The 12,035-nt window shown below is 36.5% G+C and overlaps 1 long non-coding RNA gene across 1 annotated transcript; it reads right to left on the bottom strand.

Moving 5' to 3' along the window:
* Positions 1 to 10,797: 10,797 nt before the first annotated feature.
* On the bottom strand, positions 10,798 to 11,973 carry LOC118349596. The gene is made up of 2 exons (XR_004802575.1): positions 11,643 to 11,973; positions 10,798 to 11,505 (listed from the first exon to the last, which is right to left on the bottom strand). It is a non-coding gene; the product is annotated as an uncharacterized LOC118349596 (long non-coding RNA).
* Between the last annotated feature and the right edge of the window lie 62 nt (positions 11,974 to 12,035).

A 12,035-nucleotide genomic window follows, 5' to 3' on the forward strand; every position in this document is an offset into this window, starting at 1 on the left:
AATCCGTTCCTGAAGATCAAGCTAACACAGAAGAGAACAACAGCCAGTCGACACCTACCAGTAAGGAATAATTATATATATAGTTAATAATTTTTTCTCAATAACTATATAATTATAATTATAGTATATCTATTATTATCATGTAGTTGATGCATCTGCACGTCGCGGTCGTGGCTATACACGTGGAATCTCTCTTGAAAAAAATAGAAGGCACGGTAAACTGAAGGTCACAATTCCTGATAATTCCACTGGAGGAGTGGATGATAGTGCAGCAGCGCTTTCCTCCTATATTGGCACAGTAGTTCGAGCTTATGCTCCATTTTATGTGCGCTCATGGCGAGATGTTCCGAATGAGATTAAGGAGCACATTCGAAGTCGTGTGCTGGTGAGTTTACTTTTCAGTACATTTTTTTCACTTAGATTAATCTATTATATTTTTTACCTGATTCCCTTGTTAGGATGAATTCGACCTCGACTTTAGCCGTAGCGAGGATTTGAGAACCGTGAATGAGTTGATGGCTACACTATTCCGACGTCACAAAGGACGATGTCATGACCACTTCAAGAAGTTTGAGACGTTGGAAGAGGCTGCGCAGTCTCCTTTTCAGCAGATGAAGTTAGATGATTGGAGAAAGTGTTGTGATCTTTTCGCATCTCCAGATTATCAGGTATTTTACATTTATATCTTTAAATTATTTACATTCATATTCGTTTTATACATTATATGTATACATATTACAATTAACATTTTTAATATATTTTGTAGCACTTGAGTTCTACAAATGCACAGAATAGATCCGTTCTGACTGTCCACCATCGTGCCGGTTCAAGGTCATTCCACCGTCTTGCTGAAAAAATGGTAATTAAAAAATTATAGAATTCATTTATTTTCCTGATATTCTTTCTGATAAGTACTAACATTATCTTTTTAAAATTGCTAATATTGTCGCTTTGTTAGAAACGTGATGATCCTGAAAACTTTTCCCTCGTTCATGTCTATGCTGCTGCTCACACTAATGAGCATAGTGAGTGGATGGATCCTGTCGCTGCAGATAATTATGTAAGCAGTGTTAATTTTGTTAAATAAATTTTTTATAGAACATTTTAATAGTTTATTTCTTATTTCTATTTCTTTTAATACGTTACTAATTATTTACGATCATTACCTTTTAAATTGCAGAACAAAATGTTGGAGATGCAGTCGACTTCTGCGGAATCCTCTCCTAGTGACATAGACATATTCACCCAAGTGCTCGGGCCGCAGTCTAGTATGGCAAGAGGTTTGGGACGATCTATCAAGCATAAATGTTCATCCTCCTCAACCTCATCGGCTTCACAAATTAATAATCTTACAGCAGATTTAGAAGCTGCACGGCGTGAGAATGAGTATATGAGGTCGAGACAGCAAGAGTTAGAGTCTCTCTTAGAACGACAGTCTCATTTAGAGACGCGTTTGCAGGACCAACAGAGAGACCAGGAGGAAAGAATACGCAGTGAAGTGCAAGAGCAAGTGCAACGAGAGATGATGGTGCAAATGGAGCGTGTTATGTCGTTGCAACAGAATCCCCGTGGGCGAGGGAAAAAGAAGAAATAAATTTTATCAATATTTCTGACTAGTTTTAATATCTAATTTTGTACTTTTATAAGACATTGTTACTTCTTAATTGGGTATGTAATATGATACTATTGGTATTTTGTTTTTAAATTTTATGAAATTAGTATTTCTGATCTGTACGTTCGAATGTAAATAAAAATCGTTCGAACGTTGGTTCACACTGTACCAAACGTTCGAACGTAAATACAATTGAATCGTTCGAACGTTAAACCGACTAACGTTCGACCAAAGAACTTGCATTCGGACGCTCCTTCGTTTACATTCGAAATAACGTCCGAACATTAAACGCGCTACGTTTGAACATTTACGTTTACGTTCGAACAAATATTCGAACGTTTATTGTAATTAACGTTCGGACGCATTAACATGCGAACGTAAATATGATACGTTCGAACGATATACAACAAACGTCAACTTCTCTCATTCGAACGCCAATCGGGTCGGGTATAACGTCCGAACGTTTAATTGTACGTCCGAACGTGATTTTCTGTGACAGTTCATAACCGTCACAAAAAAAGGAACGTTCGAACGTTGTACCGAACGGAACACTTCCAACCGTCACTAAAAATATTTTTTGTGACGGTTGAACAGTAAACCGTCACCAAATGTTTTCTGTGACGCACTTTACGTGACGGTCATGGTGACGGTTTCAAACCGTCACCAAATATGTTTAGTGACGGTTTGCCATTTTTTTGTGACAGTTTCCTCTGTCACAAAATACACATTCTGTTGTAGTGACTAAATTTGGGATGCTTTTGGATTTTTTTTTTTTCCAATTTAATTTAATAGTTTCTGATTTTTACTTCCTATTGATTAAATCTGAAATTTTTTGTTGTCAAGTTGAACAAGATGCGGTGCTTAATAGTTCACATTTTTGTGTTTGGCATTGAATATTTGTTCTTGACCGTGTTCTTCCTTTTGCAGGTTTAGGTTGCACCTAGATTTTTCAGATCAAGCCCGTTGCCAGGTGCAGTCATTTTGACAACCAGTTCTAGTTAACAAGATTCTTCTCTCAGGTCAAGATATATTCTCTAATTGGGTTTTCATTTATTTTTCTATTAATTACTTGAACTCTATAAATTCTGCTACTTGCTAGCTTTAACAAGTAGTTCTAGTTAAAGGCTTAAGTTACTTCAAATAGAACTACTGATTTCTAGTTTTTCTTTTTAATCTATTGTTACCGGCCCTTGATTTACTGATTTCTTTCTTTAAATTAATCTAGTTTTTTATTTTTTTATATTGTTAGCAGCCACAAAATACTACAGAGGTGTTGGAATTTAGTGGAACCCAGTTTGGTTTTGCAGTCAATGAGACTCAAGAAAGTGTAATTTTTTTAACTAGGTTACTCTCTCAAAAGTGAATTGTATAGTTACACGTAGATGAGTTTTTAACTGTTATTTAGGAGATATTTGGATTCGAAGATGACTTAAGATTACTTGAGATGAGCTGAGATGAGTTGAGATAGATTGTGAATAGTAATGAGATGAGTTGTGAATAGTAATGATATTTGTGAGTTAAAGTTGCTGAATAGTAATAAATAGTAGTGAGATGAGTTGAGATGAGCTGAGATGACTTCCGAATCCAAACAAGCCCTTAATGATTCATAGGTACAACTCTGGGTAGATGGAACCCAACCAGATAGCTTGTCTGGGACACAACTATGGTTATAAGTCAATATATTTGGGGAAAAGCTGGTTTAGGATATTGTAGTGATGTTAGATCGATTTTGTTGCTTATTTTAAGTTAGCTTATTTGATTTTGTAGTGTTAACATTTTGTATACTTCTGTGCCAATAGAATTTAATATGGATGGTAGATTATGTGGGGCTATGGCTGGAATGTTTCTTCCCTTAAAATGTTGGTTTATATGAGTTCCCCTAATGTTGAGCAATTTATTGATTTGCTGGTCAGCATTCCAGCTGAAGGCTATAATAATTCCTTTGCTTAATTATATAATGTCAGAATGGACGAAGCAGCAAGGTAAGTACACCTTATGCCCTGGTTTTCTTTTTCCAACAAGGTATTTAAATGAATTTAAGCGACACTAAGTAATCACATATATAATGAGGCTTTGATGATGAATGTGTCATTCATAATGGGTTTCATAATGCCTTTTTTTTTAGTAAAAAGCTTGACCCTATTAGCGAAAGGTGACTGTTTTGCATTTTCAGGATCTGACTGTTTTTTTGTGCATTTCTGTTGTGCATTCAGAAATTGGAGTGGCTGAAGTTAATGATTGTTTTAGAATCTAACTGTTTTGTGCATTCAGGTTGTGCATTTCTGTTGGAATCCACAGATACAAGTAATTGGAATCTCTGTGTTCCTTTACGGGCAACTCTACCTTATTCTTAGTGGACTAGAGAAAGCCTTTCTTCTTCAGGGTAGAGTGCGAAACCTTCAATCCTTAGATAGTAGATGACTGGAAAGATTGGAACAAGTGGATCAGGCAGCAAGGTGGCATAGGAGTTCAACAGGATAAAAGTTTGCAATCATGGTGGGATGATGAGCAATGATGAGACTTGTTCATAATTAGAATCTTGTCAAAATAAATAGTCGATAGCTATAATCCGAAATTTTATGAGCAAATCAGTTGAATATAGTATTATAAAACACAATACAAATGTTCATTACAAAAGATCTTGCAATTCATAATTACATCAATTCTTTTTTCATCTACTGGGCTAAATTAAAGTAGCAATCATATTAATACAGTACATGAAATACATCCACGACACTGCAGCCCTACTCCATCATTGATCACTGTAAGAGCATAATCCAATCATTGTAAGAGCATAATCCCAACCTACTCCATCACTTCAGCAAGAAAAATATATCATATCCTTTCCCGTTTCAGAGATTTCAACTCTCACTTGAACGTTTACCTATAAAAAAACAAGAGTTAAATCAATTCATTATATTTTCACAACTCAAAATCGAACATAAGCGCACCAAAAATAAAAACTACTTTTCTCTGAAATGCTATAAGAATGCGGAAATGGTTTGACAAATAATTGCAAAACTTGAGCCGATTTCAAGCCCTAACACAAGTGATTATGTATAAATTATCGAATTTATCTTTTTTTTTTTTAATAAATCTTTTCAGATTATCCTGTAATCTTAGAATATTCTAGACAGAGCTTTTGCGTAATTTCAAGATATTGAATGATATAAATGCACATATATTACAATTAACTCTTCCAATCTACCACCACATTCTTAAATACACCATCGAACTTTAGATTACTGACTAATTAAAGTTTCAATTTAAACTTGCTCCGTATTGAAGTTTAAAACAGGAGAGGCTACAAACTATTTGGTGAAATGCCTCAAAGGGTGTATGATATTAATTTGGAGCAAAGTATTCTCACTGTATTCGAATATCAGGAGGCTTACTTGGAGGTACAACCGCCTAATGTTGTTATTCCCCAAATCACAAAAATCTGAGACACAGAGAGCTAGAGAGAGGCAAAGGAGAGGGATCCTCACCTGAGAAGGCGCCGTTGAACGGTGTCCACACTGCAGGAGGCATGACGTGGAGGAGAGCGGATGCTCAGCTTGGGCTCGACAGGAGGGGGTTTCTGGACGATGAAAATTTCCAAGAAATGGACAAAACCGTTTGAGTTAGGATTTTTTTGAATGAGATTTGGGAGAATGGTGCAGAATGGATTAGGGAGAAAGTGAAGGGTGTGGGAATGGATCAAGGAGAAGAGAAATCTAGTGGAAAATGTATGAAGGAGAAGGAGAAGCAGAAAGGGAAGGAGAAGGAGAAGGGGAAAGGTGTGGAGGGAGATGCATACGAAAGAGTTAGGGTTTCAATTTCACTTTAGTAAATGGATTAAACGCACCGCTTTAATAAATGGATTCAAAATTTTGAAATCCCGCTCCATACCAATTTTGCTGCTGCATTATACCTCAAATCCGCACCGTTTCACTTGCCACGTTGGATAGGTACGCATCTGGGTGCACAGATCGCCTGCAACAAGAATTTTCCATGAATTTATGATGATCCGATCTTATCCTCTTTCCTGTAAGATGCCAAAATGAAGTGGTTGCTTAACAGCTGTCCATATTGTAACCTCTTCTTTTCACCCAGTGTGCATGTTTTCGTATTAATTAATGAAAATAGATATCAAGGTAGCTAGAGAACGAGAAAAAAGGATAATTTGGAAGTACTTGTTATTGAAATAAGCCAATCTCTATTTCCTGATGTTTATAAGGACCCTTTTCTTGAAAGTGAAAAGACTATAGAGGTGGAAAAGGTGTTTGTCAAAAAAGAAAATCTGATTAATAAGGTGCAGGAGGATATTAATGGGGAGGATGAGTTGAATGCTATAAACTATCCTCATAATGCAGTTACTGATGATCATGATGCTACCTACCAAAAAGAAGATCTCATTGGTAATTCTAAATGGAAAAGAAGGGTTAGGATAAAACAACCAATGATTGAGGGTGGAATGACTACTAGGATGGTAGGTAAAAAATGAGATTCTCTAGCAGACTCTACTGATTATCAAGAGGAATTTCAGCATGATGAGAGCAAGGATAAGAAAAAATGCAAGAGATTTGAGGTGGTTGAAAAATGATATGCAAATGGAATTGGCAGAGGTTGCTTTGCAGCCCTGCCAACTGCCATGAATTTCATAAGTTGGAACTATCGAAGGATTGAGAACTCTCGGACAGCTAATTTCTTTAACCTCTGAGTTAAGGACAAGAATCAAAGTATGACATTTCTCATGGAAACAAAATGTTCAAAACCAAGAGTGGAAGATGTTAGGAAAGTTTTAAAATTTGATGCTTGTTTGGTGGTAAAAAGCAGAGGTAGAAGTGGAGGGCTTGCTCTAACGTGGAAGAATCTTATTAAAGTAGTTATTTATAACTACTCGAGTTGGCATATCAATGCTCATGTTACAAATGATCAATTGGCACAAACCTGGCTCTTCATAGGATTCTATGACAATCCAAATAGATACTCTTAAAAGAAATATGGGCTGGGATTTCTTAAAGTCCCTTAAACCTATGGACTCCACTCCATAGTTTTGCTATAGTGACTTTGATGAAATAACTTGTCAAGCTGAGAAGGTGGGAGTTGATCCTAGGCCTTACAAACAAATTGAGAATTTTAGAAATGCCCTTGAATGGTGCTATTTAAAATCAATTCTGACTAGAGGATCAAGATTCACTTGGGCAAACAACATAAGAGGTCAAAACCTTACAAAAGAAAAACTAGATCGAGCACTAGCCAATCCATCATGGGAGTTGGTGTACCAGGAAGCTAGGTGCAATGTGGAACCTGCAGTGAAATCATACCATTCTCCTTTATTTATCCTTTTAGGTAATAAAAGAGTTCAAAGCAGCTTTAAATCTAAATGTTTTAGATTTGAGGCAACCTGGTCTTAAAGGATGGATGTGTTAATACCATAAAGGAAGCCTGGGGAAAAGTTGTTATTGGAGAGGATCCTGAAACCATTATGAATAAAAGGCTAATCAACTGCAATTTAGCTCTGAAGCAATGGAATGTGAGAGCAAATAGGAAGATTCCTGGTGATATCAGTCAAAAATTGAAAAGACTTAGTGAGTTACAAGAAGAAGGAAGGGGAGATCATCTAGAGTTTGTTTTCTACTTGCAAGCTAAAATTGATAAAACTCTAGCTGAGGAGGATCTTAAATGGAAACAAAGGGCAAAACAACATTGGCTACAAATGGGAGATAGAAACACCAAAATTCTCCACCTACATGCCACTCAAAGAAGGAATATAAACAGAATTTCTCAAGTCTTGGACAACAGAAATGTGTTGGTGGCTAGAAAACAACAGATTGAACCTACATTCTCTAATTATTTCTCCAATCTTTTATCCACTTCTCATCCATCTGCCATTGAAGAATGTCTCAAGATTGTATTACGTGACATCATATCCATGAATCAAAGTGCTTTTGTGCCAGGTAGGAACATCATTGATAACATCTTGGTGGCTTACGAAACTCTGCAGTCAATGTCAACTAGAATGTAAGGAAAATCAGGATTCATGGCTTTCAAACTTGATATGAGCAATGCATATGATCGTGTGGAATGGTCCTTTCTATCCTCTATGATGTGCAAACTAGGGTTTGATAGCAGATGGATCTCATTGGTGATGAACTGTATTACTTTAGTTTCTTATTCAATTATTATCAATAGTGAATCTCAAAATAGTTTCAAGCCTTCCAAAGGATTAAGGCAATGAGATCCTCTCTCTCCTTACCTTTTATTATATGTGCAAAGGCATTGTTATGTCTCCTTAACAAGTTTGAGATGAATGGAACCATCACTAGTGTTCCAATGGGAAGAGGTTCTATAAGAGTTAACCATCTCTTCTTTGCTGATGATAGCATGATATTTTGTAAATCCAGTTCTTTTGAATGGAGCAGATTAATGAGACTCATGACTCTATATGAACTTGCCTCTGGTCAGATGTTAAATAAAGAAAAATCCTCCATATTTTTTAGCAAAAATACCTCACCAGAGAACAAGAGAACTATCCTACAAATTGCTGGAATGCACTCAACAGGTTCTTTTGAGAAATACATTGGTCTACCAGCCATGATTGAAATAGCCAAAACTGCATCCTTTCATGGCCTTATTGATAGAGTGTGGTCTCAAATAACAAATTGGAAAACAAACTACTTATCAATAGCTAGGAATGAGGTGCTGCTCAAATCTATTTTACAAGCCATCCCTACTTATACTATGAGGATATTTCTTCTACCTCTATCTATAACCAATAGACTGGACCAGTTATCAAGGAAATTTTGGTGGGGTTTCAATGAGGACCATTCAAAGATTCATTAGGTCAAACCTAAGGATCAATGTGGATTGGGATTTAGGAACTTCAACAGTTTCAATCTTGTTCTTCTTGCTAAGTAAGGGTGGAAAATACTTACAAATCCAGAATCACTTCATGCTCTCATTTTAAAACTAAAATATTTCCCATATGGATCTTTCTTAGAAGCTAAAATGGGATTTAGACCTTCACTAGCTTGGAGGAGTATGCAAGCTGGACTTAACCTATTAAAAAAAGGTCTATTATGGAGGATTGGAAGTGGCTCAGAGATGAAGATATGGGAGGACAGATGGTTTCCAAAACTACATTTTCTACTACCTAACAATTGCAGCAATGGAACAGAAGAAGTGATTCGAGTGGCTGATTTAATAAACCCAATTCTCAAGATTTGGGATGAAGCTTTGCTTTCTAAAATGTTCCTTCAGAATTCAGTGGAAGTAATTAAAAATATACCTATCAGTATGAGCAACATAGTGGATCGAATGACTTGGGAAGGAACAAGCAATGACATCTTCTCTATAAAGAGTGCCTACTATCTTCATAGAGACCTACAATCTTTTCAAGAAAGTGGTACCTCAAATGGTCAAGATCAACAAAAATCTTGGAAAGTTTTGTGGAAACTACAAGTAAGTACCAAATGTTGTAAGAATGTTCCTGTGGAGAGCATGTAATGCGGCTATACCAACTTTAGCAACCTGTATAAGAGAAAAATTATAGATGATAACCTTTGTCCCATTTTTCATCTAGAGGAGGAATCATCTAAACATGTCCTATGGAGCTGCTCAAGATGTTTGGTGTTAGGCAAGCATGCCATTACAGAAACTATCTCTAGAAGGTACCTGTTTTAAATCTATTTGGGGGCAAATGTTAGAAAAAGTGACACTTCATGCTTTAGAATTAGCCGGGTTGATCTTTAGACTTATATGATCCAAGAGAAATGATTTCTTACATGGAAAAACTTTCAGACATCCTAATGCTATTATCCATCAAGCATGTGAAGATTTGAGATGCTATAAAACCACTAAGACTACCATCTCTGCTGCTACAACTTCAGCATCCTCGATTAGTGTTCAGAACTGGAAAAAACTTCCAAAAGGAAAATACAAAATGAATTGGGATGCTGCTATTAATGAACCCAGGAACTTGATTGGAATTGGAGCAATTCTCAGAGACTGCAAAGCATTGGATCTTGGCACACTTAGAGCTAGAAGGAATTTCACACTATCTCCATATACTACAGAGGCTTATGCCTTGTTGATGGTTGTTCTCTTCTGTAAAGAAGCCGAGATTCATAATTTCATTATTGAAAGTGATTCAATATAGGTGGTCGAGAAGATGCAAAATTCCTTGGAAGATTGGAGTCCAGGTGGTTTAATCATTGAATACACTATAAATGTATTAGGATCATTTGCAACTTGGAGTATTTGTCATGCTAAAAGGGATGCTAATATGGCTACTCACATGCTAGCCAAGAATGCCCTTTTATGTGAAGATGATCTTTATGATCTTGAGAACATTCCTATTTGTATTAATCAAATAGTTTCCCAAAAAACTTTGTAATAAGATGTTTATGCTATCAAGTTATTCTCAGTTCAAAAAAAAAGAATACATATATATGTCTTTATTTCTAGATGAATGGGGTCAAATATAGAATAAAAACATAGTAAACTAATTATGATATAGAATAAGTCATACTACTATACAAATATATGCTAGCTGTAACATTATGAATATATTCTATTGTAACTACGGTAACATTCTAACACGATAATCAGATATATATTGATCAATGTTTATTGCCTCCTATATTGTATTATATATATATATATATATATATAGTGTGTGATCCCGAGGGCCGGCCGGTCGACTTTAAGAAGTATTTGGTAATAGAGTAATGTTGGATACAGTCTAGTATTAAAAAATTAATTTATGTGACTCTCAAATTTATCTATTTTTTCAAAAGAAATTTGTAGAATTTGCAGATTGTAAATATCATTTATCTTGACAATATTAATTTTGAGTACTGAATTATTCTACTCAACAGTCCTACGCCACACACTAGCTAAGAGAAAAAAAAATAAAAAATAAAAGTAAGTGTTCGATGTAGATCAACTACTGCTAATTAGTAGAATTTTTCTTGCGTATTAATATATAATAGTAACCAAATCTAAAAATCAAAATGGAAAATTATCCACTTTCAAAGAGATCAAACTTGAATTATAACTTGAAATAAAGCAGCAAAATAATGATGCATAGAAAGCGTAAGATCAGATATAGCTCCGATCCATGCTAGATCTCGTCCCTGTGGTTAGTAGATTATTCACGACGGAATAGCTAGCTAGCTATCATATTTCTGCTCATGATATATATCATATGTCAGACTATTTTTATTAATAAAAACTTGAAGATACATACAGCAGGAGGGATACTAGGGTTCCATTTTCCAACACTAATCCCCGCAATATAGCACGGAAAATAGAAAATTACAAACGTACTACCGAAAATGGATCATGATCTGTAACGTCGACAGCTTGCAGGTCTAGCGCGCCTAAATATGGCTTCTTCATCACTTACGTACAGTTACCGATCGACCACAGCATGAAAGATTGCAGGAAATCATGATGTTTTGTGGAGCACTTGTGCAGCTGCAACAAAGGGGCCGGCCACCGGGAAGAGAGCTTGGATCGGAGATGATCTGTACTGACTTGTGTGGCGACTATACGAGATCAGTAACTTCTAATGATGAAGATGAGGTCAGCTATCTACTTGAATGTCCTGCAGCAGGGACATCAGATCTAGGGTTCTGATTATCCATTGGCAAATTAAAGAGATATTTACAAAGACCTATTCATGAGGCCGATGACTAGGCAAAATGAAACGTGGAGACGGCAGTTTGAAGGTTGGACGTACGGACATGGCCGTGGCGGGGGGCCGATCGATGAAGGTAGATCTGAGTTTCAAAGCTGGACAGAACGGGGAAAAAAGGAGAGGGAGGCCGGAGAGACTCTGACAGAGAGTAATGGCCTAAAGCTGTTCTTTCATCACACAAGGCCGGGGTTTCCATGATATTAATCTGCATCGACATCAGACAGACAAAGCAAACACACAGACACACATGAAATATATATATATATATATATATATATATATAATATATAGGTGTAGTTCATAAACAACTTATAAACAACCCAAAGCGAGCAACTTGATCACCATCATCAGCAGCAAATGGGAAATTAATAAAGTCCCATTAATTAATATTTTGAGGCCTTGAGGAAGCAGAAGTACTGGGCTTGGACGCCCCAGTAGTACCAAACAGATTCGCCTTCACCGTGCCTCGCTTCTGAGGGAGGTTGCCAAAAGAAGGGGCCGGGTGGGGTTTCCCTCGGCCGGAGTTTTGGCTGCCGTTGCCTCTCATGTTGCTGGCCTGATGATCTGCAGTTAGCTCACTCTTTTCCATTTAGCTTCTTTTTTGTGTGCAGATAATTTCTTTGAGCTGCGGATAAGATGCTTATATAGAATTCAATAGGGTTTCGTGATTATGAGTGGTCGCAGGCGAAGTACCCTTAAAACCAACCAGCGGTCACATAAATAAAAGGAAAATGA

This window comes from Juglans regia, chromosome 10 (genome assembly GCF_001411555.2).
Source record: "Juglans regia cultivar Chandler chromosome 10, Walnut 2.0, whole genome shotgun sequence".
NCBI classification, from domain to species: domain Eukaryota; kingdom Viridiplantae; phylum Streptophyta; class Magnoliopsida; order Fagales; family Juglandaceae; genus Juglans; species Juglans regia.